Here is a 27,209-nt window from a genome sequence, read left to right as displayed (position 1 = left end):
ATTCCCATCTTGGGAGAGTCCTTTATTGTCTCTCATTGTGGGGAGGATCGTGCTATCTGGGGACGCTCACCTTCAGTGGTGACCCCGAAAGACTATTATTTTTCTTTAATATATCCCTACCTTCCCCTTTGGCACGAAAATCTCCAGTCAAAAAGGGATACGCACGGTGCGCCGGCTCCGGAAGGCTGCCCGCCAACGGCGACCGGTACGCTCAGAAGTGCGCACTCAAAAGAGAGCGGGTACGGGATCCCGGTTGAAAAATCCCCTTTGAGTACCGCTCGCCGGGGCTGACCATTGAGCGTACGGCAACACTGCCTGGGCGGACCCAGTTCGGAGACTCTCGGTTCAAGACGGGCACGTGAGTATTAAGTGCGAGCGACCATAAAGGGAGCATGGGAGGAAAACAGGACAGGGAACGAGGTTGTTTGAAAGGGGACACTTTGGGACTACTAAGAACCGTTCTAGGTTTCTTTACTTTTTCTTTGCATATGGCCATTAGGATCAAGAGGTGAAAAGAGATAAAGAGACGGGAACCTAGCTCCGCGAGGGAGTACAAGGCGGCGCTGCATAGTGCTATCTTGACTAGTACTGGGAATATATGAAGAAGTGGTAAATGAGATAAAGGTGTCTGGTAAAGGAAGACACAGTGAATACATTAGTGACTGCTATTCTTTCTATTCTTCTCTCTGGGTTAATGGGGAAAAAACAGGGTTAGTACCAAAAAAAAAAAAAAAAAAAGGAGGAAGATAACCTAAGTAAAAAGACGAGCTTATATCAAAACTACAAGACGAATTCATATCAGATTAAGAAAGAAAGGGACAGCTAGCAAGGCAGGAAAGGGATTACAAATTGAGCTGTGAATAGAGTGTTGCCTATTGGTGTGTACGCATCACATGTGTCAGAACATATTTGTCAAGATGAATGTGTAAAAGTGGTCATAAGTGCATAATTATGATGTGGTCATGGTAAGTGTGACCAGAAGAAATTTTACGAGGAAGAGCGCAATGCAGTAAAGTGACTGTTTTTTTTTGGATAAATGTGCTGAAGATATTGGTGGTGTACGAAGGGTGGTTTGCTTTTGTATGTGCCCCCTAAATTATACGGAATAGAGGCTGTGCGCGGCCATTCTTATATTGCCCAGGTGGTGGAAACACACGCAGGTCCCCACACGCAGAGATACACAAATATTTAGATATATCCGCTGATACATCTATATATAGATATATATAGATATACATCCGTATCGAGCAACCACAAAACGATGGGGGCAGCGACACCATTAGCCCATATTTGTAAGAATCTGCCCGGGTATGCTGAACGTATCAAGAAATATCACGATCAGTGGATTACAGAGCTAAAGGGGGAAGGGTTACCCCAAATATGGCCAGAAGGGGGATCGTTTGACAAGAGTGTCCTAGATATGGTAGCTACATGCATTTATTTAAAATACAAGGGGAAGCAGTTACATAATAGGAGAGAAATATTAGATCTATGGAGATTGTTTGAAGAAGTACCCCCGCCCAAGAAAAGGGAGTTAAGTACTGATCTGCCATCTACCACTGACAATCCATTGCTGATACCAAAAGACGACAAGGTGTTGCCAGAAGGGGAGTCACCAGTAGAGGTAACTAGGTTGTACCCAATACTAAATAAGCCAGTGCCCGCAGAAGGATACAGTGACCCGACATATGTACCCCCGACAGCAGTCACTACGGCTTGAGGGCCAACAGCACCCCCACCGTATGAGAGTCCTAGAGAGCGTGACCAGGTAAGTACACCAATAGTGAACATAGAGAAACTAACAGAAGACCTAGAGTCTAGGCTCTCTGTAGCAAAAGACGAGCTCTCGAGGATAAAAAGCATATGTGAACAGATTACGACTAATGCTGCTAGGTCAGAGCTGACATCAAGAGCACAGAGTCATGATAAAACCATTGAGGAAGGGTGGAAGAAGGGGGAGATATTGTTCAGGATACAAGAAGAACCAGCCCGAATAATTGAACTGGAGGAGAGGGAGGAGCGTTCCAACTATGAGATAAGCACCACAGGAGGTAGAGAGGAGCTATTGTGTGAAATAGAAGAGGACTTAGAGGAAAGTGAAAGATTAAGCATGGCAATGGGAGGAGGAAGTGAGGGGGTGGATGGCGCATGTTCAGGGAGAACCATGGACGAAGAGTGGACAGGACGACTAAGGAATAGGTTGGGGAAAATGGCGCCACTAGGAAAGAACAGAATAAAGGTGAGTACAGATAAGATAACAAAGGGGAAGTTACAACTCCCCCTAATACACAGGGGAGGAGGGAGGCCGAATTACATACCCTGGGCTCAGATGGATAAGGCCAATCTGTTAAAGCTATTACCACTGCTATCAGGAGGGGCAAGCAAGTGGATATATGCATTTTAGAAACACACAGCCAGGGTACCTCTAGCAATAGGCGATGTGAAAAGTCTGCTAGTATCAGCAGTCGGGGATCAAGCTGATAGAGTATGGGTAAAGGCTGGCTTCCCGAGAGTAATGTTAGACTGCAATCGCCATGATGGGGCCTCTTTTAACACAGTACGTGCGAGAGTGTGGGACGCATTAAGAGAGACATTCCCAGACACCCCAGATTTGCAGTCAGTCATGCAATGTACGTTGAATGATGGGGAAGATGCTATGGATTACATTTTTCGGGTCCAGGAGATGTGGAGAGCAGAAACGGGCACGCCCTGGTACCAGTCAACATCATTATTTTACTTTATAATAAAGAGAGGGCTCCCTAAAGAGGTACAAAAGGCACTTGACAAAATTGCAGGTATTGAAGCAAAAGGGTGGCCTGAAATACAGAGCATAATAGTTCACCACTGTAAACGAATAAAGGAGAGGGAAAAGGAGATAGCGCAAAAAAGATTGGCAGACGAGGCAAAGTTAGTACAAACAAAACTGGTGAAGGTCGCTGCAGCAGTAGCCGCGCTCCCCCACAGCAGGGAGGGAGAAGAGGAGGAGGAGGGGCTGGTAGCAATACAGGGGAGGATGGCAACGAATTGGGCAGGAGCAGGGCAACTACAGTAGAACGAGCAGGAGCAGAGCGGAGGTCCGCAGTGGCAAGATTGGGCCCCTCGAGGGGGACGAGGTGGGTACAGTGGTCGCAGAGGGGGTGGACAAGGGTATGGGGGAAACGGAGGAGATGGATGGCAAGGTACCAGAGGTGCGCAGGGAAGCTGTTGGAACTGCGGGAGGTGGGGCCACTTTTCCAGAGAGTGCAGGAATTGATCGAACAACGGAGTTCAAGAGGTGGAACACTATGGTAACCATCACCCGGGAAGCTCATACGGTCTTCCAATGGGACGACAACAGAGGGGACAAGAACAGGGGTACCCAGAGCAAAGGCAAGCGCATCATTACAGAACACAGAATCACCAACAATACAACAACAATATGCACTACACACCAGGCAACCCTTTCGCAACAAATGCCAATGGAGCACCAGCCCCGGCCCCATATAGTGGTGTGTCAGTAGTTTCTGGAAGCGTCTTCAACCAGGGGGGGACAATGAGACAACCAGCATAGGACAGCCCACAGAGAACACTTGCGTGTCCTGTTCTATCTACCACCTACGATGCAGCGGAGGAACCATTGGTAGGGGCGCAGATAGGAGACAAGCAGTTCATATTTATGGTAGATTCGGGAGCCGAGAAATCATGTATCCGTGAGGGCCAGTTTCTGTTATCTAACCGGAAGTTAAAGACGCAGGGGTTCTCTGGGGCTGTAGTTGAAGTTCCTTACACAGAAGATTTGGATGTGACAGTGGGGGGTAAAACGGTAAAGACACCCTTACTGTATTATGAACAATCGCCAATAAACCTGCTCGGAAGGGACCTTCTTAGCAAGCTTAACATGACAATATCATTTACAGAAAGAGGGATAGTGTGCTCAAAACCAGGAATATACCCATTACGCGTAATGCTGGTGGTACATGCTCGGGCAACAGCACCAGAAATACGCGGCATGCCAGTGGATGAAAGAATGTTCATCGAAGGTTTGAAAACACTGGCCCAAGTAGTCCCCGAGCTAAAAAAGTTAGAGTGGACAATACCCGCAGAATTTATCTTCCGCCCAATAGTACGCCCAGACATAGCACCAGGGTCAGTGGTATCCTTAGACTTGCATGCTGTACAGGTATCAGCGAAAAGAATTGCAGTAATTGGGATGGACATAGACGGGTGTGAATGGCGCACTGTATTGTGCATCAATGCTGATATTGCCCTATGAGACTTATCTGACGAGGATCTCTTTTCTGATGCGGAGAGTGATGGTGAGATAATAATGGAAATAGCAATGCCCTGTGACATTTTGATTCAAACAAGACAAGTGCCTGTCCAGCTGATGGTTGTGGTGGGAACTCCCCTTTTTCGATGATGACATGCAACTGGTGCCAAACAATTTGTGGACAACAGGCCCCCATGATGTAGGCTTGTTGCATGGAGTGACACCAGTGGTAATAAAACTCAAGCAAGGGGCAATTGTGCCCCGAGTGAAACAATACCCATTGTCCCGCAAAGCTGAGGAAGGGATAAAAAAGACAATAAATGCATTGTTAGCACAGGGGATAATAGTGCCCTCAAACTCCCCATGTAACACCTGTATCTATCCGATCAGAAAAGCAAAGGGAGTGGCTTGGAGGATGATCCAAGGTTTACGCCCCCTAAATGACATCATACAAAAAGAATTTCCTTTGGTCCCAAACCCTGCATCCATACTGTGCAGCATCCCAAAAACGGCATCACATTTCACAGTGGTTGATTTGAAAAATGCATTTTTCTCCATCCCCTTCGCAGAAGAAAGCAGATACTTGACAGCTTTCACATTAGGGGGGAAGAGATACGAGCATTGCAGGCTACCTCAGGGGTACTGTGAAAGTCCAAGCATATTCAACCGCATAATACACGAAGACCTGGGTAATTTATCAGTTGAAAGCACGATCATTCAGTACGTAGACGATTTGCTCGTCTGCGCACAGAGTGAAGAGACGTGCAGAAGAGACTCAGTCATCCTCTTGATGCTGCTAGCGAATAAAGGGTACAAGGTGGACAAGGGGAAGCTACAATACTGTCAGTCAGAAGTGCTGTACCTGGGACAGCTGATATCAAAAGACGGAAAGAGAATAATACCTGACAGAGTAGAAGCAATAAGGTCAGTGAGAGAACCAACCACAGTGAAGGAGATGCAGAAATTCTTGGGAATGTGTAACTATTGTAGAGCATGGATACTAGATTATGCAGCCTACACCAGGCCATTACTGCAAGCACTCAAAGAGGCCCACCAAGAGAACAGGAAAATAGAGTGGTCAAAAGAAATGAGTGACTCGTTTGGGTCGCTAAAAGAGCTGATCTTGAGTGCTCCAGTACTCGCCAATCCTGATTATGAGCGCGAATTTTACCTGTTCTCACTTTGCAAGGGAACTCTTATGACAGCTGTACTAACACAAAAGACTTCCCTAGGACACAAACCATTGGCTTACTATAGTGGCACATTAGATGCAGTGATGCAAGGCCACTTCGCGTGCGAGCAGTCTCTCGCCGCCGCCGCGTTCGCCATTGAGAAAAGCGCCACAATAGTAATGGGGTGCCCTGTCACATTGTTTGTGGAACACTCATTATTTGCAATACTTGAAAAGTACACTGACCACACAGCGAGCAACTGCCTATGAGATAATATTGTCTAGCGCCAATATTCACGTGGTAAGGTGCAGGACAGTGAACCCAGCAACATTCATCACAGAACCATGCACACTAGAGGACATGCAAGAACACAATTGTGCAACATACACAGGGGAAACAGGGGAGGGCACGGTGGTGTGTGAAAATGCCCCGAGCGAGGGAGAGGTGTACTTTGTGGATGGGTCAGCGTCAATTGACATGGACACAGGAGAGAAACATGTGGGACTAGCAGTAGTGAGGCTAGAAGAAGGTGAGTATGAAGTACTAGTACAATATCGCCTTCCGTCCCATTTCTTAGCTCAAGCAGCAGAACTTATCGCCCTAATAGAAACATTACATGCAGCTAAAGGATGTGCAGTAACGATATACACAGATTCAGCCTACATGACGACAACCGTACACGGAGGTCTAGCCCAGTGGGGGCGGAGAGGGTTTCGAAGGGCAGATGGGACCCCAGTGCAACACGCTGAACTGTTGAAGGAATTGATTGAGGCCCTAAAAGATCCAACAGTGGTAGCAATAGTGAAGTGCCAAGCACATATGTCCAACACCGACGTTGTGTCTTTGGGGAACGCGGCAGCAGACGCTGCTGCCAAGGAGGCTTTGTATTTTAAAAGACATGGAACAGGCGAGAACCTATTGCAGCGCCAAACGAACAAAGAGCTTCCAGAAGGATACAATGCCATGCCCATATCACAAATACTACAGCTACAGGAGGGCGCCAGTTGTGATGACAAAATGGTGTGGGAAAAAAGGGGGTGCAGCCAATCGGCAACAGACTTATTGTGGCGCCAAAATAACTCAGGAAAAGTAGTAATGCCCATCAAACTGTTAGAGATAGCATTCCAGCAATTACACTTTCCAGCGCATAATACTAAACAACACATTGCAGCAGAGATACAGGAAGATTGGTTTGTGCCATGTCTCCAGGAACACATACCTAGATTGACAATGGAGTGCACAACGTGCCAAATATATAACTCTGGGATGACCCTACGGACACTCAGGGGGACAATTCCAAAACCAACAGGGCCCTCCAGAGAACTGCACATTGATTATGCAGACATGGGGGAGAGGTGTAATGGGGCACGCTACATGATAGTGGTTGTATGTCCATTTTCCAGGTCGGTGGGAGCGGGTCCATGTGCGCGACCTGATGCTAAGAGCGCTGCAAAGTTCCTAGTAAGGGAAGTGTTCCCGCGCTGGGGAATTTGCGACGTAATTCGCTCAGACAACGGCACTCATTTTGTGAATGAGCTCTTCAAAGAAGTGACTGCGTTATTGGGAATAAAGCATAAACTGTGCTTGATTTATCATCCTCAAAGTAACGGCGTTGTCGAAAAGATGAACGGCCTGTTAAAAGGGAGATTGTCTAAATTGTGTTTTTTGTTGAAGAAAAACTGGATCTACTGCTTACCCCTTGCACTGTTTCAGCTGAGGAATCAGCCGAGCAAGGACCACCATCTGTCCCCGCACGAAATCGTGACAGGGAGACGGATGCACACAGCACATTCCCCACTGCGCCAACACTCAGATGCACACAGAAGCGCTACAATATTAGGAGATGAATTTACAGAGTACCTGAAGAAGCTAACTAGGCCGGCGCGTGCAATATCAAGGCAGCTCTCACCACCATTCACAAGGGAAGAAGGGAACACAACAGTGCCGTTTGTGGAACCTGAAACACAAGTACAATTAATGCCAGGAGAGTTCATTTATGTCCGGAGCTTTGTGCGCCGGTGGAATGCCCCAAGGTTCCATGGGCCGTACGAAGTAGTATTTTGCACACCCACAGCTGTAAAGTTAAAGGGCTCAAATATTGGATACATTTGACAGATGTGCGAAAGGCATATAATAGTGTACAGGAAGAGGTGGACGGGGAGGCACAGACAACAGCAAACAAAAGTAATTAAAATGATGAGTGAACGTGAACAAATGAATGGAGGAGTGTAACTGATAGATAAAACTGTTAACGAAAGAATTCTATTACAGGTTATTGATCAAGATAAATGGAAAAAAATGTGTTTAAGTGAAAATAACGGTGTAAAAAATATGTACTGTCTGCTCCCTTCTCTGTGCATTTCCCCCCCCGAACCATCTCCCTTTTATGACATCCTGGTACATACAGTGCCAACAAAAATGTTTACATGCACGTACTTAATGCACTTTTATATCTCAAACAGGAACTACCATGGCAACAAACGGGCAGCCTTCAATGAATAGATTGATTAGATATAGAGAAGTTTTAGCTGAAAGATGTAGATATTTGTATGAGTGTGGGTTGTCTGTATGCATTACATTATTTTTTACAATACTGTTTGGCTTGGTTACTTATTGGTTTATAGCGTTCATCTCTATCGAGATGAACGAGGGGGGAGGGAATAACGAGATTAATGTAACAAATCAAACTACAGCTGCGGATACTAAAGAAGGTGATTTTTTGAGATGGGAAGGATCTAAACTTGTATGGGGATATTACACAAAACCGTCCAATGTTGTTACCCCGCCAAATGAAAGAATACAGGATAAAATGCAAAATAGCACAACTTCCCCGCCAAATGCCTCCGATTACAATGCCCGCAGTTTAAATGATCGCAACCCCTCTGTAATATCATGGATGTACAACACCCCCACGAGCGTGCCCACACATGTAACCACCCCCACAATAAAGAACACACTACCTGATAGAATAAAGAAAGAGAATGAAGAGATGGCGGTGGGATACACAGCATTATATGATGAATGGGAAAAGGGGGGCGGAGGGGAGAAAGGGGAGCCTACACTGTTCCTCGCCCATGGAGCTGGGAGACATCTTAGAAATAGTAGAAGGAAAAGGGAGGTGGGAAGGAGAAAATACAACGAGTATTATGGGTTGGGACTCGACAAAATGGAAGACCCACAACACCCCCACCAGACAAATAAATGGTATGCAGACATGAGTTCAACTGCTAAGCAAACAACAAATGAGAGTTGTTATGTCTGCTCCCTCATTCCCCATGCTTCAGGTACACCCAAAGTACTGCTACCAAAAGAGTTGCCTATTGTGAATGCCCAATGTCTCCTTCATCTCACGTTATGCAGAATTAAGAACACCTTCTAGGCACACCTAGGCACACGAGGTGACTTTTAAAATGCTGCAGAATGAGAAGACCTGCTACCCGAAAGCGGAAGGAGTGATATGTTTGGAAGAACCATTTTTTATAATACAAGGGACATTATTTTCAGAAAGTAAGTGGAAAGATGAAGAAATAATGTGCAAAGCTGAAGCGCTGCGAGGTGTGGCACCAGAGAAACTGCAGTGGATAGAGAAAACATGCACACCAGTATGGAAGGAGCACATCTCAAAATTGACCTGGGTCACTGCCATTGAAAAGCCCTTCAAGTCACAGAAAGAAATAATATACAAACTGTGTTTCAGGGGAGAGGGCAAAAATATCATGGGGGTAAACAAAAATTGCAACAAGACCCTCACCATCCCGGATATGAAAAGAGGAACAGCGGCCCTCATGGACACTTATTGGGTATGTGGCAACCAGGCATACCTGCACCTCCCACAATCCTGGAGTGGCAGCTGCTCATTGGCCACCCTACACTCTGCACTAATGGTGATACCGGAAAGCCACATTGATGGGAGCAGGAAAATGCGAGAGACCCCTCAGCAGAATGAGGCTCAACCAACTACAGAATCACAAGTATATGTCCTGTCTTCCGGTAATAAGGGAGAGATGCTGTCACGAAATAGATGATCGTCGAACTACATATCAAAAGTATCTTCAGAGCTACTGGCGCAGATCCCGGACAGATACCGATTATTCAGCTCTGCAGAGACTTTCTTCGCCTCACTCATCCCCAGCATCCAGGCACGGGCAAATGCAAAATGGCTCCAAATTACACGATGCGAGCTGATCCAGCTGGCAAATGACACTGAAGAAGGATTTAACGTAATAAAAGTGGAACTGCGAGCACTGCGGCTAATGACCATGCAAAATAGGTATGTCTTAGACCTGTTAACAGCGATGGACGGAGGTGTTTGCCGAAAAATTGGAAGTGCCTGCTGCACTTTCGGACCTTCCGAAGATGCAGATAATGGTTCCTTATCCCACGTGATCGAAGCCGTACATAACCTAGGAGAGTGAATGAAAATGGAAGGTGGAGCAGAAGCAAGCACGTGGTTCGACAACATCTTCTCCTGGGTCCCATCATGGCTGGGAATGACTGTTAAATTTTTGATGCCGGCAGTAGTGTTCCTCCTTTTTATTTTTTGTATGTGCCAGGTGGGCCTTCGATGTTGTGCAAACGCAGTACCAAACGGTGCAATGACGATGGTGACAATGGGCAACGCTCATGGTACGATACAACATATGCAGGAAGTAGAGGTACAAACAGGAGCAGAAAACACACCAAGATTCCAGATGGTGCCCATGTACCACAGCGGAGATGTAGTAGACAGGCTATGGCACACTACCATTAAAGAGCCCCGTGAACTTGAATGGTATGAGGAGGTGTGGGTGGATTTGGAAGAAGATGAAGGTTGTATATATCTGACCTGCACCCGGACGAATATGCTAGAAGGGGAGAAAGCCTGCGAGGAATGTGTAGGGCATGGATGCCCATAAAAGGCACCCATGCATGGGATGAGGCTGTAGCTGAAGAAGAAGAACGTAAGAGGTTGAGGGAGTTACAGTATTCGTTACTTAAGTAACTAAAGGGGGGAAATGTATGGGAGGATTGGTCCAAGAGACCCCCCCTCTCCTGCAGCCTCTCCCCCTTGTGAAGTCCATGGCTCGTCGGGGGTTCCCCCTGCCACCAGGGCCCAGGTGGCGGGTGGACCACTGGCTGAAGACATTGACCAAACATGCTGTATTAAGCTAGGCCCTGGAAACCATTTTGTGAAATCAAAATGGCATGAGCCCTGTGCGCCGCAGCGCGGCCCCCACCCTTGGAGAGTCTCACTTGTCCCCGTGGCCGCAGCTCCCTGGCAGATCCGCTGAGAGCCCGTTCCCAAGAACAGACGGACATGAGCTAGTGCTAGATGCAAACACTGTAACATTTACCTTCCGCAGTGTATCACTGCCCTCAGCATGACCCGGCCAGCAGGGCCAGGGTGGAAAAGAACTGTAAAATGGTCCCCCGACAAAAGTAGAGACCCGAAATACTAATATACAAGCTGCCTGTGATGAAACTCCTCTCTTCAGGACTTTTTTGATTAAAACATGTAGCCTCCAGGAAGATGGCAGAATGTGTGTTTATATGGCATCCTGGTTAAAGTACCCACATCCCCGTAGCTATGCGCAAATGGTAAAAGTGTCCCGGGGTTTTCATGTTATATGTTTCACCAAGAAGAATGCACTCCAAGGTCCTATGCCATAACTGAACTAATGCTGCTAGAGTGCAAAGGAAGACAAGTGCAACCACATTGGGAGCTCATGTAGAGTGTGCACGAAACTGCACAAAATGTATTTGAATGTCCAAGCTCACCATGTGTCACTGCCATCAGTCTCATTGGCCAGTTATTCCTGCGTGCTCCACCAACCTTACTGCTACCTCGCTTACCGTGCATGTATAGAAATGTAACAAGATGTTGTGGTTGTTAAATACTTAACATATAGATATCAATTGCAAAATGGGTATAGGTAACACATTTGAAATGGCCATGTAAAGGCACTAACAATACAGAAAACATAAGCTTTGAAAAGAATCAATGAGTATTGTACATTATATGAATGTTTTTGCCTCTTTCACATAATCTGCAACACACAAGGAAAATACCATTGTGGGCATATCCAAGGCCATTCCCCCTTCCTCCCCATTGAAGCCTGCCAGACGGAAAGCCGAGGCCTGTGCTGCTCTGCCTCACCTCCCCCAATTCGGCTGGAGCCGCTTCAAGCATTCACGTTCCCCCGCAGCTCCCAGGGCCGCGGCCAGCCACCTGAATTATTTACAACCCAGCAGTAAACCCCGGCATAAACACAGGCCCGAAGGTGCCCTTTCTGAGGCCCCACGACCCACCAGCTCACCCCAGGGTAATGGCCCGTGTAAAATTAGGACACCCAATATTATAGCAACACCGTAGGAACACATTCATAATGACTTCTAACAAGACATGATAACTTGGACAGCTCGCCCCTTGCCCTGAGACCCAACCTCGCGACCTATGATACCCGGTCAACAGGACGATGGTAACCATGTATTGATGTATTACCAAAAGACCCCACTCTAGGTGCATTCCTCCTGTGTTGCATTAACCTGTAGAATAACCTATTGGAAGATTTACCGGGGAAGATGATATTGCGATATTGAATGAATGCGGTGTGCGTGGCCTTAGGGCAGAAAGCCAAGAAAGACATTCATCACTGACACTGGTCACCACTGGCACAACAACACCGCCCGGATGAGCCCAGCTGACCTGCCCGGCCCGGCCTAGCCCACGTGGATAACCAGTGACGTCCAACAACCACGGCAAACCACATCACAGCTGCACCTATAGTTAGTCGTCGACACCCAATCCCCATGAACTTGTGCCCCCTATAGTGTGTAGGTTCTTATGACGCATTTTGTAAATATATACGCCTGTCTTTGCTATTGTCAGACAGAGCGCTCTCGGAGTTTGCAGTCCTTTGCATGCCCTATTCTGACTTATATAAACACCCATTAAGCTCATCCGCACTTTGTCTTAGCCTTATTCCCATCTTGGGAGAGTCCTTTATTGTCTCTCATTGTGGGGAGGATCGTGCTATCTGGGGACGCTCGCCTTCACTCACTAAACCAAAGGAAAAGGAACATATTAAAGCCAATGTTCCATTAAGGTTTCTTCAACTTTCTCCAACTTGTAACAAAAGTAGTCGCACCGTAAGAAGCCGTTCCAATGTTTGTTGTCCCACAGAGTCAGCCAGCAAAACAGCACTCGATCAGCACTCACTGAATTCACACGCACAAATGTGTGCAATGGCTTCTCTTAACTGCTTCCTGGTCATGGTGGGGGGGTGGTGGGTTATCACCAAGCCAATTAGCCTCTATTTGCTCACTATAACAAAGGAAAAAGGAACATATTAAAGCCAATGTTCCATTCAGGTTTCTTCAACTTTCTCCAACTTGTAACAAAAGTAGTCGCACCATAAGAAGCCGCTTCAATGTTGGTTGTCTCAGAGAGTCACACAGCGAAACAGCACTCGCTGAATGCATGCACTTGCTGGCTTATTTTTACTGCTTCCTGGTCACGTGGGGGAGGCGGCTAACACCAAGCTAATTAGCCTAAATTCGCTCACGTAAGAAGCTGCTTCAATGTTCGCTGTCCCAGAGAGTGACCCAGCGAAACAGCACTCGATCAGCACTGGCAGCAATGTTCTTGTTGTTCTCTGGTCTTTTTTTCTAATATAGTTGCTATGAGTGACTTCAGTCAGACCTCCTTAATTCTTTCCCTCCTTCCACTTTGCATGCTTCTTGTCCCCAAAGGCAGTCTTGGCAAAGAGGGAACACATAACCAGACTCTGTACCGCCAACAGTATAGTATAAGCAAAGCAAGATATAGTGGGGGAGCACACAGGGCTCAGGGGGGCCACGTTGGACAAACCAGTCCAAAGGCAGCCTGCAGTGGTGTCAGACGGGTCAGGCCAGTGTGCACTGTTCACTGCAGGAGGGTTTCAGCAGATTTCGCTTGGGGTCTGGGCACACAGCTCACAGCGCCTGCTTCATTGGCCCCTCACCCCACCTCCTACAGTTGGCAGCTCCAAGGCCATGCACCCAGATGAGTGGGCCCAGCAGCAGTCTCAGGCAGATGAGGGGCGTCCATCTCCAGCCCTGCCGCACCTCAGGCCACAGATAGGCTGCGGCCCAGAAGAGGACAAGGGTTGGGCTGAACTGTTGCAGCCGGGGTTCCACAAGGAAGGAGCCCCCAGGGACTACCCCAGGCAGGGTTTTGCAGTATCTGTGGTGTCAGAATTTTGGGAGCAACTCTCCCACCACCTTCCTTCTATGCGGCACAGCCCACGCCGTCCCGCACTCAATCCGCCCTCTTGCCGGAGGTCACTGCAGCACCCAGGGGGCCTGGTCGTGTTACAAGCAAGGATCTGAAGGGGGTCGGTGGTCAAGACAATCGCAATCGCACCCAGCTCTGGCACTCTGGTCCCTCCTCCTCCTCACTTTGGACCACCACCAGAATGAATGGCAGTGGTTCTGCCACTGGGAAAATATGGCAATAGACAAGTTATGTTTCCAGCAGGATACATTTCCAGGATGTTGTAGGCTGCAGAGGAGCCAAGGTAGAACACGTCTACATGCTCCGCTGGCAGGCCATGCACCCCATCCCTCAGATCTTGGCTTTACATTCCATTGCGTCCCTCACAACACGTTGTCCTGTATTGACTTCGTTTGTGGGACCATCCAGTGAGAAATCCTCCATCTGTGGCCTATATCTGCATTTATTTGCTATCCTGAGCCCTCTTCCTAGTCCCTGATTATCCCCTGCAGCCCTTGCTCCCTCCCCGCTTCCTAGTTCCTTGCCACCCGCCTCCCGTCCTGCCCCCTTTCCCTAATTGGCCCATCCGCCGTTGTGTGCTAGGTCTACCGACCTTCGCCACCACTGAATCCCTCACTTCGTTTGTGGGACCATCCGGTGAGTAATCCTCCATCTGTGGCCTATATCTGCATTTATTTGCTGTCCTTTGCCCTCTTGTTAGTCCCTAATTATCCCCCGCAGCCCTCGCTCCCTCCACGCTTCCTGGTTCCTTGCCACCCACCTCCCGTCCCGCCCGTGCCCTGATTGGCCCACCCACCATTGTGTGTTAGGTCTACCGCCCTCGTCCACACCGAAGCCCTCACTTCGTTTGTGGGACCATCCGGTGAGTAATCCTCCATCTGTGGCCTATATTTGCATTTATTTGCTGTCCTGAGCCCTCTTGCTAGTCCCTGATTATCCCTGCAGCCCTCAGTTCCTGGTTCCTTGCCACCCGCCTCCTGTCCCGCCCCCGTGCCCTGATTGGCCCATCCGCCGTTGTGTGCTAGCTCTACCGACCCTCGCCACTACCGAAGTCCTCACTTCGTTTGTGGGACCATACGGTGAGTAATCCTCCATCTGTGGCCTATATCCACATTTATTTGCTGTCCTGAGCCCTCTAGCTAGTCCCTGATTATCCTCTGCAGCCCTCTCTCCCTCCCCGCTTCCTGGTTCCTTGCCACCCGCCTTCCGTACTGCCCCTGTGCTCTGATTGGCCCATCCGCCGTTGTGTGTTAGGTCTACCGACCCTCGCCACCACCGAAGCCCTCACTTCGTTTGTGGGACCATCCGTTGAGTAATCCTCCATCTGTGGCCTATATCTGCATTTATTTGATGTCCTGAGCCCTCTTGCTAGTCCCTGATTATCCCCCGCAGCCCTCGCTCCCTCCCCGCTTCCTGGTTCCTTGCCACCCGCCTCCTGTCCCGCCTCCATGCCCTGATTGGCCCATCTGCCGTTGTGTGTTAGGTCTACCGATCCTCGCCACCACCGAAGCCCTCACTTCATTTGTGGGACCATCCAGTGAGTAATCCTCCATCTGTGGCCTATATCTGCATGTATTTGCTGTCCTGAGCCCTCTTGCTAGTCGCTGATTATCCCCCGCAGCCCTCGCTCCCTCCCCGCCTCCTGGTTCCTTGCCACCCGCCTCCCGTCCTGCCCCACCCCCATGCCCTGATTGGCCCATCCGCTGTTGTGTGTTAGGTCTACCGACCCTCGCCACCACTGAAGCCCTCACTTCGTTGCACACAGGCCAAAAACCACCTCCATAACACCCGAGGCCCCCTTTGTATGAAGAGGCCATCCGGGTGAGTGTTCTTGGCACTACTTGCCAGTTTTGTTTATTTTGTGCGCCCAAACGCGATCTGCTGCCCTTGTTTTTCCCCTCCTGCACCCCTTGCTCATTCCTGCTTCCTGGTCCAACCCCTGCCCCTCCCGCCCCACCCATCATGCCCTGATTGGTGCTGCGACCTTGCAAACAGGCCAAAAAACAACCACCTAGGGCAGCCCTCTGCCCGTGCAGCCCCATCGGCTAAGGACCCAAGGCAAAGGACGGCTCCAGATCGTAACTGCAGGTATCAGCAGGAGAAGCAAGAAGCCAACAATAAGTAAGTGTGGCAAGAGCAGGGACTGAAGCAATTACTTCAGGCCATACTACCCTACCACTCAACCACAGAAGCGAAACTGTTGTAAACTCTGCCATCTGTGGTGTAATTGCATTTGAGAGTGTGCCTAATAGCATATCTGTGGTGTAGTTTGCATTTAGAAAATGTGCTGAATAGCATATCTATGGTGTAATTGCATTTAGAAAGTCTGCCTAATAGCTTATCTGTGGTGTAGTATACATGTAGAAAGTCTGCCTAATAGCATATCTGTGGTGTAGTTTGCATTTAGAAAATGTGCTGAATAGCATATCTATGGTGTACTTGCATTTAGAAAGTCCGCCTAATAGCATATCTGTGGTGTAATTGCATTTGAGTGTGTGCCTAATAGTATATTTATGGTGTAATTGCATTTAGAAAGTCTGCCTAAATAGCATATCTGTGGTTTAGTTTGCATTTAGAACATGTGCTGAATAGCATATCTACGGTATAGTTGCATTTAGGAAGTCCGCCTAATAGCTTATCTGTCATGTAGTATACATGTAGAAAGTCCCCCTAATAGCATATCTGTGGTGTAGTTTGCACTTAGAAAGTGTGCTGAATAGCATATCTGTGGTGTAATTGTATTTGAGAGTGTGCCTAATAGCATATCTATGGTGTAGTTTGCATTTAGATAATGTGCTGAATAGCATATCTATGGTGTAATTGCATTTAGAAAGTCTGCCTAATAGCTTATCTGTGGTGTAGTATACATGTAGAAAGTCTGCCTAATAGCATATCTGTGGTGTAACTACATTTGAGAGTGTGCCTAATAGTATATTGATGGTGTAATTGCATTTAGATAGTCCGTCTAATAGCATATCTGTGGTATAGTTTGCATTTAGAAAGTGTGCTGAATAGCATATCTGTGGTGTAATTGTATTTCAGAGTGTTCCTAATAGCATATCTGTGGTGTAGTTTGCATTTAGAAAATGTGCTGAATAGCATATCTATGGTGTAATTGCATTTAGAAAGTCTAAAAACTAAAAAAGCGATAAGAGTTATAATTTTACTCTAATGCGCCAACCACTTGTATTGAGTTTGTTTCGGTGAGTATTGATGAAAATAAAGAGTAAGGTTCAACAGATTAATGATTCCAAATAGTCAGATCTGTAATGCCATAGTTCCATTTATTGTAAACTAGACATGTTAACTTTACATTCAAGCATATCCTTATGGTTTGTGTATCAATTTTCCATATAGTTTCTTTCAATTCCCAATTACTCTCAAATACTCTCTACACGTGTTTCCCCATCGCATTTTGCAATGGTTCTTCAGGAGAGTTTAACACATTCTTGATTACCTTTTTGAGAAAAAAGAAAATAATGTTTCAAAGGTTTACATTAGAGAAGAAAATTAAAAATGGCAGACCATTGCCACTTAATTTGTGACTTCATCATTTGCTTTGTAAAATTCTTAACTTAATAATTATTTTTATTATTTAATTTAATATGCTGTTTTTTTTGGTGAGTACAAAACAATAATTATTCCTGTAATTTAGTTTGCTAGAAGAAAGTCCACCTAATTGCTTATCTGTGCTGTAGCTGCAATTAGATAATCTGCCTAATAGCATATCTGTGGCCTAATTTCATTTAGAAAGTCCACCCAATAGCATATCTGTGGTGTAGTTGCACCTAAAAGTGTGCCCAATAAGCATATCTGGGGTCCAATTCGCATTTAGAAAGTCCACCCAACAGCATTCTGTGGTGTAATTGCATTTGAAAGTCCACATAATAGCAAATGTGTGGTCTAATTACATTTAGAGGTCTGCCAAATAGCATATCTGCGGCCTATGTTTGCATTTCGAAAGTCCACCTAATTGCATACCTGTGGTGTAATTGCATTTAGATAGTCCACCTAATTACATCTCATTGGGTTAGTCGCTTTTAGAAAATCTGCCTAATAGTATATCCGCGACGCAGTGATCTAGTTGCATTTAGAAAGCCCACGTAATAATATATCATTTTAGAAAGTTTGCCTAGTAGTATATCCGTGACGCAGTTGCATTTTGAAAGTCTGCCAAATACGTAACTGTTGCAGTTAGAAGGTCCACCCAATAGCATTCTGTGGTGTAATTGCATTTGAAAGTCTGCATAATAGCAAATCTTTGGTCTAATTACATTTTAAAGTCTGCATAATAGCAGACTCTGTGGTTTAGTTACATTTGAAAGTCTGCCTAAATAGCATATCTGCGGCCTATGTTTGCATTTCGTAAGTCCACCTACTTGCATACCTGTGGTGTAATTGCATTTAGATAGTCCACCTAATAACATATCTGTGGTGTAGTTGCATTTAGAAAGCGTCCCGAATTAGCATACTTGTGGTCTAATTGCAGTGAGAAAGTGTGCCGAATAGCATATCCATGGTGAAATAGCATTTAGAAAATATCTCTAATAGCGTATCTTGTATATATGGTATAATTGCCTTTAGAAATGTACCTTAAAGCATATCTGTGGTCCAGTTGTATTTAGAAAGCCCACCTAATCACATCTCATTGGGTTAGTCGCTTTTAGAAAATCTGCCTAATGGTATATCCGTGACGCAGTGGTCTAGTTGCATTTAGAAAGCCCACCTAATAATATATCATTTTAGAAAGTTTGCCTAATAGTATATCCGTGATGCAGTTGCATTTTGAAAGTCTGCCCAATACATAACTGTTGGAGTTAGAAGGTCCACCCAATAGCATATCATTGGGTTAGTAGCATTTGAAATTCTACCTAATAGCATATCTGTGATGTAGTTGCATGTTGAAAGTCCACTTGTTACATAACTGTCGTCTAGAAGAATTCAGAAAATCCACCCAATAGCACATCAGTGTTTAGATACATTTAGAAAGTATACCTAATATCATATCAGTGGTCTATTTGCATCTAGAAAGTCTACCTAAAAACACATCAATGGTTTAGTTGCATTTAGAAAGTCGGCCTAATAGCATATCCGTTGTCTAGTTGCTTTTTAGAAAGTCTGCCTAATAGCATATTCTGTGGCTCACCTGCATTTAGAATGCCTGCCCAATAGCATATCTGTGGTTTAGTTGCATTTAGAAAGCCGGCCCATTAGCACTAGTGATATTGTTGAACTTAGAAACTGTGATTAATCTCACCCTCTGGTATAGTTGATCATGAAAAACAGTGAAAAATCTCACCCTGTTGTATAGTTGAATTTGGAAACTGTGAATAATCTGACCTTGGGTTTATATTTATGCATATATATATATTTACATCACCCTATGGTATAGTGGAATTTAAAACTCTGATTAATCTCACCATGTGGTATAATTGAACCTAGAAAATGTGAACAAAGTCAACCTGGGAACAGTAAAAATACGTGAATAATATCACCTTGTTTTGTTGAACCTAGAAACTGTGAACAATCTCTCCCTGTAGTATAGTTGAACTTAGAAAGTGCGAGTAATCGCTTGATACAGCTGGAGTACTGTTAATCATAGAGAGTGTGAACAATTACCATCCAGTGGTATGGCTAAAGGGGGAAGGTGTGAACGAAATCTTCCAACCCCATCTATATCACAGTTTCAAACTAATCCAAACCATGAGTGCACACAACCCACTGTGCTCCGCCGAAAATCACCTTCCCACCAGTACTACCACCCATCATCTCCTTCCCCAAACCATCCCACCCTCCACCACATGCCCTACCCATCCCTATCCAAACACCAAGCCAGAGGAACACGATGGCGAGCCGACCATCCTAAAACCACTGCTCCTCTCATCCCCTCCACCCGTCAGCCTACTATGATCATACCAGCTCCCCTCGCCAGCCTCCCTGGCGCACCCAGCCCCGCAACCATCCAGCACCAGCTCCCCTCATCAACTCCCACCATCATCCCCCTCTGACCACATTCTTTCCGCACACCTCGCCCTAGCAAGAACACCAATCGCAACAAAGACACCGAAGAGAAAAAGTACCTGGCCTCCCTCAATCTCTCAGTACTCATCGCCACTCCTGTCTCAATCCACCTCCTCATCCCCCCAATCACGATCATCACCACCCTCCCCCCTGCCTCGCCCTGCCTGAAACCCCTCTCCCTCGAATTCTCATGCCCACAACTGAAACTCCTAACCCCCCACACCAAACCCTCAAATCTTTCGTGCCAAACCCAATCACCCCATCACACCAGTCCAACCCCTCCCCCCCAAACCCACCAACTCATTTGCCCGCCTACTCTTCCCATCGACCACCAACGACCCCCCTCACTCTCTCCAGTTTCCATCCTCTCCCCTCCCACCCGCCAACTCTACCACTCCCAGATCATCCTCCTCTACCAAAGTAAATTTCATACTTTTTAATGCCCGATCTGTAGCGAAAAACAAACACAGCATCTTTGACCTCCTCGCCTCTGACAAACCGGACCTGGTCTTTATCACAGAAACCTGGTTCTCTGACGACTTTGCCCCTATCGCCAATGAAGCCTTACCCCCGGACTACTCCCTCATCCCACTGAACCAACCCTCTAGAGGAGGAGGAATAGCAATCGCCTTCAAGTCTCACTTCCACGCGTCAATCATCGTCAATCAACCATCCATTCCTTCCTGCAAACCACTTCTTGTAAAACTATCCCTCCCCCCTTCGTTCTCCCACAGCTTCCTAATCATCTACAGACCCCCTGGCTACAATAGACAATTCTCAAACAACCTCTGCGACTCTATCGCCACCCTCCAACTAAACCATCCCAACCTCACCATTCTAGGAGATTTCAACATATGGCTGGACATTTCCACCAACCCTATGACCCACTCTCTGGTTGACGGCCTAGATGCGATTAACCTCCAAACCCACATAAACGACCCGACTCACTATAAAGGACACACACTTGATGCCATCTTCAGCTCCCACAACCTGATACATCTAAAACCCCCCACCCCTATCATCTGGTCTGATCACTTTATTGTTTCTTTCGCCATTCGCTCACCCCACCAGCTCCCCTTACCCGAACCTCCGAATCTACGCAAATGCTGGAAGAAACAAAAAATCCTTCCTGACCTAGCTGACACACTCCTTCAGTCTCCTCCCCCTACCCGCCTACCCAATGAACACCTAACCTCTGATGCCTTTGACTCATGGCTCAACACTTCACTAATCCCACTCACCGCCTCTTGCAAACCATCAGCTTGCCATGGCCTTTTCCCTAGATGGTTCACACCAGAACTGAAGACCACTAAACAACTATATAAATCCCTAGAACGCAAATGGCGGAAAGACAAAACACCCCTGAGCAGATCCACCTTGGCCCGGCAACATCGCCAAATCCGGAAAGCAAAAAAAGCCCATTACAACTCCCGAATCCTAAACTATAAAAACCCCAACAAAGAACTTCACAAAATCATCGCCAAATTCACCAAACCATCATGTACCACCACCCATCCCACCCCCTCACAATCACTGTGCGACTCACTCTCTCTCCACTTTTACACCACAGCTTTTGAAAGAACAAACTCTCTAACCAACAAACTAGCTCTCTTGCACCCTGCAGGCAACCCACCTGCGACCACTAGCCAACTGACATTCGACTCCTTCAGTCCAATATCAACTGACCAATTTCTCAAACTTCTGTCTGCCCGGAAACCATCCGGCTCCCCGCTGGATCACTGCCCAGCCACAACCCTCAAAGAAATGTTTGCATCTACCTGCGCAGGAGAACATGCAAGAACCATCATAAACCCCTCCCTTTCCTCAGGAATTTTTCCCGACGCATTCAAAACTGTGCATGTCAAACCTCTTCTAAAAATATCTTCCCTCGACCCTCTCGAGCCCAAAAACTACCGGCCCATCTCAAATACCAGGTTCCTTGCCGAACTCATTGACCAAACCGCTTTTGTCGAGGCCAACAATCTCCTAGATCCTGCTTAGTTGGGTTGCAGAGCCCGACACGGAACCAAAACCACCCTAACCTCAATCTGGGATGACATTAAAAACACAGCAGATTCTGCAGGATGTGCTGCACTAATCCTTCTTGACCTATCTGTCGCCTTCGACACAATCAACCACTCAATCCTCCTCGACTGCCTCCACTCCCTAAGAATCTGTGGAAACGCTCTGAAATGGATAGCATCCTTCCTCAATAATAGGAACCAAATAACCCTACTCTCCGCCTATGCTTCCCACGCCCGACACTGGAGTTCCACAAGGAGCATGCCTCTCAGCCCTCCTGTTTGACCTCTATATGGTCACCCTCCCACAGATAATTCGATTGCACAATATCCTGTGTTACAACTACGCTGATGACACACAACTAATCCTAAAACTCCTGAATTCAAAACCCAACTGCCAACCCGACCTCACTTCCTGCCTCCTCGACATAGATCGCTGGATGACCACAAACCACCTCTTGCTAAACCCCTTCAAAACTGAAATCATGGTATGTGGCAACCCTGGCCATCTGTCATGGGAACTCGCCGACACCCTCTAATTCAGTTAAAAACCTTGGATGCACCCTAGACTCAGACCTAACCCTCTCGCTCCAAGTGAACAACGTCTCAAAGTCCTGCCACTACCATCTTAAAACTCTTAGGTGCATTTTTCCATACCTCTCCTTTCCCAACAGACTCTCTGCGGTCCAATCAATTGTTATGTCAAGACTGGACTATGCCAACCCCCTCTACCTCGGAGTCCACGCGTACCAACTGACTAAACTGCAACGAGCACAAAACACTGCAGCCAAACTGCTACTAGCGCTTGGCCCAAGAGATCACATCTCCCCAGCCCTCAAAACGCTGCACTGGCTTCCGGTTGCTCGAAGGGTGACCTTCAAAACCTTATGCATCTCTCACAGAGCAATGCATAAAACCGGACCTCAATATCTTCAAGACAAACTAAAACCCTATCATCCCGCACGTATGCTAACATCTAGCTCTGCCGGCCTCCTAGTCATACCAACAACAAACTCAGTCAGGTTAGGTGGATCATCATTCTCAGCCATAGCCCCCACTCTGTGGCGCGCACTCCCACCCCACATCCGACTCACCGAGGACCACATGTCCTTCCGCAAATTACTGAAAGCATGGCTCTTCCCCTAAATCGACTCTTAAAATCAAACTGGATAACAGCAATTCAATGACCAGCCCAAAAACTGGTATACCATAAATAACAATCCAGCATCATGATCCGAGCGAGAAATCGAAAACTAATAACCAAGTGGCGCGCATCCAAGTGTCGCCAAGTGTGCTGTTTGGCGTTTGGACTGGACTCTGCGGGGACTCTGTTGGGAACGCTCATCGTCGACCCTCGCCTGCAAAGGCTGTATGCGCAAGAGGAAGCTCTGTCACTTCAATGCGGCGAAACGCTGCCTGTGTGAACATTTCTTTTGGACTTCATCATCCACAATTCCTGGCGTGTCATACACATGCCCCTTGTTTCAATCTTGCCCAGAATTCTCTTTAAAGGCTGCACGCGCGCGCATCCAAGTGTCGCCAAGTGTGCTGTTTGGCGTTTGGACTGGACTCTGCGGGGACTCTGTTGGGAACGCTCATCGTCGACCCTCGCCTGCAAAGGCTGTATGCGCAAGAGGAAGCTCTGTCACTTCAATGCGGCGAAACGCTGCCTGTGTGAACATTTCTTTTGGACTTCATCATCCACAGTAATTATTCACTCACTTAAGAGCGAAAAGTGTTGATATACGTGCCTGTGGGCTGGGTTGGGCTGGGCTGGGCTACTGGGTGTGTTTGTGGGCTGGGCTGGGCTAGGCTGGGCTAGGCTGGGGTAGTGGCTCCTTTCTGATTTGAAACATCTTTTCCATGAGCTCTTTGAAAAGCTACGCCCGCCCTCTGACACGTTTATATTTCTTTTTTTTGTAGATTCCTGGCGTGTCATACACACGCCCCTTGTTTCAATCTTGCCCAGAATTCTCTTTAAAGGCTGCACGCACGCGCATCCTGCGCGCGCATCCAAGTGTCGCCAAGTGTGCTGTTTGGCTGTTAGGCTGTGAGGCTGGGGCTCGGGATTGTCTTATTGTTGTAAGTTGGCACACATACTTTTGAACTTGCCTATTTATGCTAAATGGTGGTAGGTTTGCGTAGTGGCCGGCCCTTGGAATCAGGCTCCATTAAAATCACGAAAAAAAATCGTAAAAGTAAAAAAATGTCTCTGAGAAATGAAAATGATAAGGGTAACGGCATAGTGCCGGATGCTAGCCATGAATCAGCTGTGCATTGGGGGCCAATTACCGATCAGGATCTAATTAAACACGAAGTAGCATTCTCATATGCGCGTGATCAGGCGCTGCAAATAGCACAAAGTCGGTCTCTCCCCTTAGCATGCAATGTACCCTCCACAAAGCTGCCTCCTAATCCATCTCGTAAAAGCTTCCTGAGCATGTGTATGGACACCGCACCAATTGAGCCCTCTCATTCCACTGAGGATATCCTCGCTTCGCCCTCTGATAACTCGCTCTTAGCTCCAGTAATACTTGCCACACTGGAAAAACGGGTAAGGCTATTAGAGGGACCTTCAACACCAGTTACCTTTCCGGGATTTAAAAAGGCTGATGTACATATTCATCGCAAAGATGCCATTCATATGGTGGATTTGAACACCTCCCCAGCACCTCCTATAAAGGCATCCCCCCCCACCGCCCTTCCGATGTCTAGCTTGTGGCCATCATCCCCTCTGCGGCCCTCCTCCCCCACCTTGTTTCCACCTAGTTCCAACAAAGTGATGACTGAGCCTCTCCATTCCCCTAATAAAAAGTCTTCGACTAACCCATTGGGGTTCGATATTCTGGAACCGACTGGTGACATGCATTCCCTTGAAGCTTCTTACCCGGTTTTAACAAGAATACTTAACCTACTTGACCGTGGATATGAATACACGCACTACGAATTAAGGGATTGCAAAACCGCCTTGACAGAAATCTTACTAAAAATTAACAAATTAGAAGGCTTCATCTTTGCGGACAGCATTAGACATGAACTAGGTGATCTCAAATACACGCAAAAAGAGGTCCCAGCAAATAGTTCTGTATATACTCAAACAGATGCTCTAGATTTTCCAGGGAGTGACCTTAATATCACAATGCCTCCCCAGGTCACATATGCCTTTCCACAATCCTTTGCACAAACACTAATTGCCCCTAAAGCTGAGAATACATGCCACATCCTTACGCATGCCCAGCTATGTAAGGCGGTGGCATCCCACGCTGAAAAAATAGAGCAGCTCCTGTTTTTTCTTCAACCTAGTCAGGGGGAGGAAGGAATGAGGCTCTCTCAAACTTGCGTTGATGGGGGTCAGGTTTTTTATCCAGATACCCCTTCGGCGTTAACTAAACTATTTGAGACATCCAAACCATCTGATCCTATACCTGCTGCAATTGCAGCCACACCTCCACATAGGAATTCTGTTGTTGCTCAAAACTCTCCCCCTCCTGCGGAGCGGTCCTTTATATCAAGGAAGGAGAAAAGGCTATTCTTTCGTGCCTTGAAAAGAAAAGCTGATCGAAAAAAGGACCTAAAAACATCCCAAGAGGAATTGCGTTCTAACTTAAAACCAAGTGATACAAAAAAAACAAAATCTGTGAATAGCACTGCAGTCAACTCAAAGACTAAGCCTGCTACGATGAAAATCCCTGGGAATGGGACGGACCTAGGAGAAAATATTTCTAATAAAAATTCCAAAAAATCTCTTCTCCATATGCCGCAGTCTAGAATTGAAGAGATTGAACACTCTTCATCTCAGACACAACTACCTAACTTCTTTAAACCAATTGGGAATAAAACATCGCAAATAGGAAAGGTAGAAGGGGCTCTCGATGATGCCATTGAGATGGTGAGGGCTCTGAGGACTGCCGCTGAGTTGCCCGAATGCAGTGATGAATTCTTGAAACCTTCCCATTCTGATCCTACTCATGGGGATGCTAGGAAAATCTCCCCCCTGCCTGACACAAAGGGTGCATGGGTTAAGCAAAACCTCCACGGGGCGGCCCTAGAGGGGCTTAAGGAGGGATCCGTGGTACTAGGGGAACCAACCAAGCATTCCGCAACCATTATAGGTTGGGAAATTATATCATTTAGCAATGGTACAAAGCGACTTAATCGCTCAGCTTTAATGCAAGCTTTCTATCGTATACCCGGGCTTCGCACACTGCACTCTAATGACATTGAATGGATTACATTGCCACCATTTCAAAATCATCGCATGGTATGCAAGGTGCAATCAGCCATCATCACCAATCTCCTTGTGCAATTCACCGAAGAGTTACGTTTCATTGGATTAATGCTTTATCCGTTCGATTCAATTGACGATGCCATTGCATTCAATGAAACGCCGCTGGCGCCCCCGTCTTTACAACTGCCAAATATGGCCGTTGGGGCTCCAGTGACTGGTCTAAATACAGAAGTGATTGCCCAATTGGTAAGTTTATCCAACTCCAATAAGGACTGGTCATGGTTATCTGCTCTCCAAAACACCCAAAACTCAGCCTTGAATAATACTCCTCATTAAGTAGCCTGTAGTTTTACCTATTCTATCCTGGAATTCATGCGGGTTTAACAATCTTAAATCTTGGTTCTGTAAACCGTTTTTAGGAACTGAATGCGACATCATGTTATGTCAAGAAACCATGTGTGTACATGAACTCTTGTTGCCCGGATTTATCGTTCTTCAAACTAGAGCGAAGCGTAGTACAAATGGTCGACCTTATGGTGGGCTCGCGATCTGTTTGAATATACATTTAAACATATTGGTATTGGATGTCTTTCATGCAAATGTAATGCTGGCTGCTTTGCTTTTGCTCTGGGGCCCGCCGGTAACACTTCTTCTAGTAGTATCTTTATACCACAACCCAGTAACACTCAATCAATCAGATGCTTTTCAAGAATTGGACACACTTTTTGATGAGGTTCTGACTCGACATCCTACATGTGAGATTGTTCTAGGAGGGGATTTTAATGCCTATTGTATCGTAGTCAACTTAGCCCATGCAAATTCTGGATTATTCATTCAAGCGCGCCATAGAGGTAGATTGTGGCTGGAATATCTGAAATCTTGGGAACTCGATATTCTCCCTTTCTCCTGCAGTGATTGCTGTCATACTTGGCGAAGAGGAGACAGAGCTACCTGTATTGATTATTTTGCCACATCTCGAGGCCTCCAGGCGCGCTCTGACACTATATCAATATATGATCCTAGTTGTAGTGACCATCATATGTTACAGCTAAACTTGGACTTATGTGTCACTCACCTCTCCATCGATCCGCAACAAGATCACTTGATATGTGATCGTCCAGGACTGTCACTTCGATGGGATAACAAACTCTGTAATAAGGTAAATGACATGATCGCTCTACACTTGCAATTACACCACAGTTCCTTTACTGATCAGAATACTTCAAACCAACAAGCTTGCATTATATCCAACGTAATATCTGAG

General features: G+C 46.7%; 1 long non-coding RNA gene across 1 annotated transcript in view; it reads right to left on the bottom strand.

Annotated features, from left to right (window-relative positions):
• Positions 1–27,209, bottom strand: part of LOC138471924 (uncharacterized) — a 743,124-nt gene that overhangs the window by 115,650 nt on the left and 600,265 nt on the right. The gene's annotated exons all lie outside the window — the stretch shown is intronic.

This window comes from Ambystoma mexicanum, chromosome 8 (genome assembly GCF_040938575.1).
Source record: "Ambystoma mexicanum isolate Mex_15411 chromosome 8, UKY_AmexF1_1, whole genome shotgun sequence".
Taxonomy (NCBI): Eukaryota; Metazoa; Chordata; class Amphibia; order Caudata; family Ambystomatidae; genus Ambystoma; species Ambystoma mexicanum.
The sequence above is the reverse complement of the archived record's forward strand: the minus strand, read 5'-3'. Positions and strand labels throughout refer to the sequence as shown.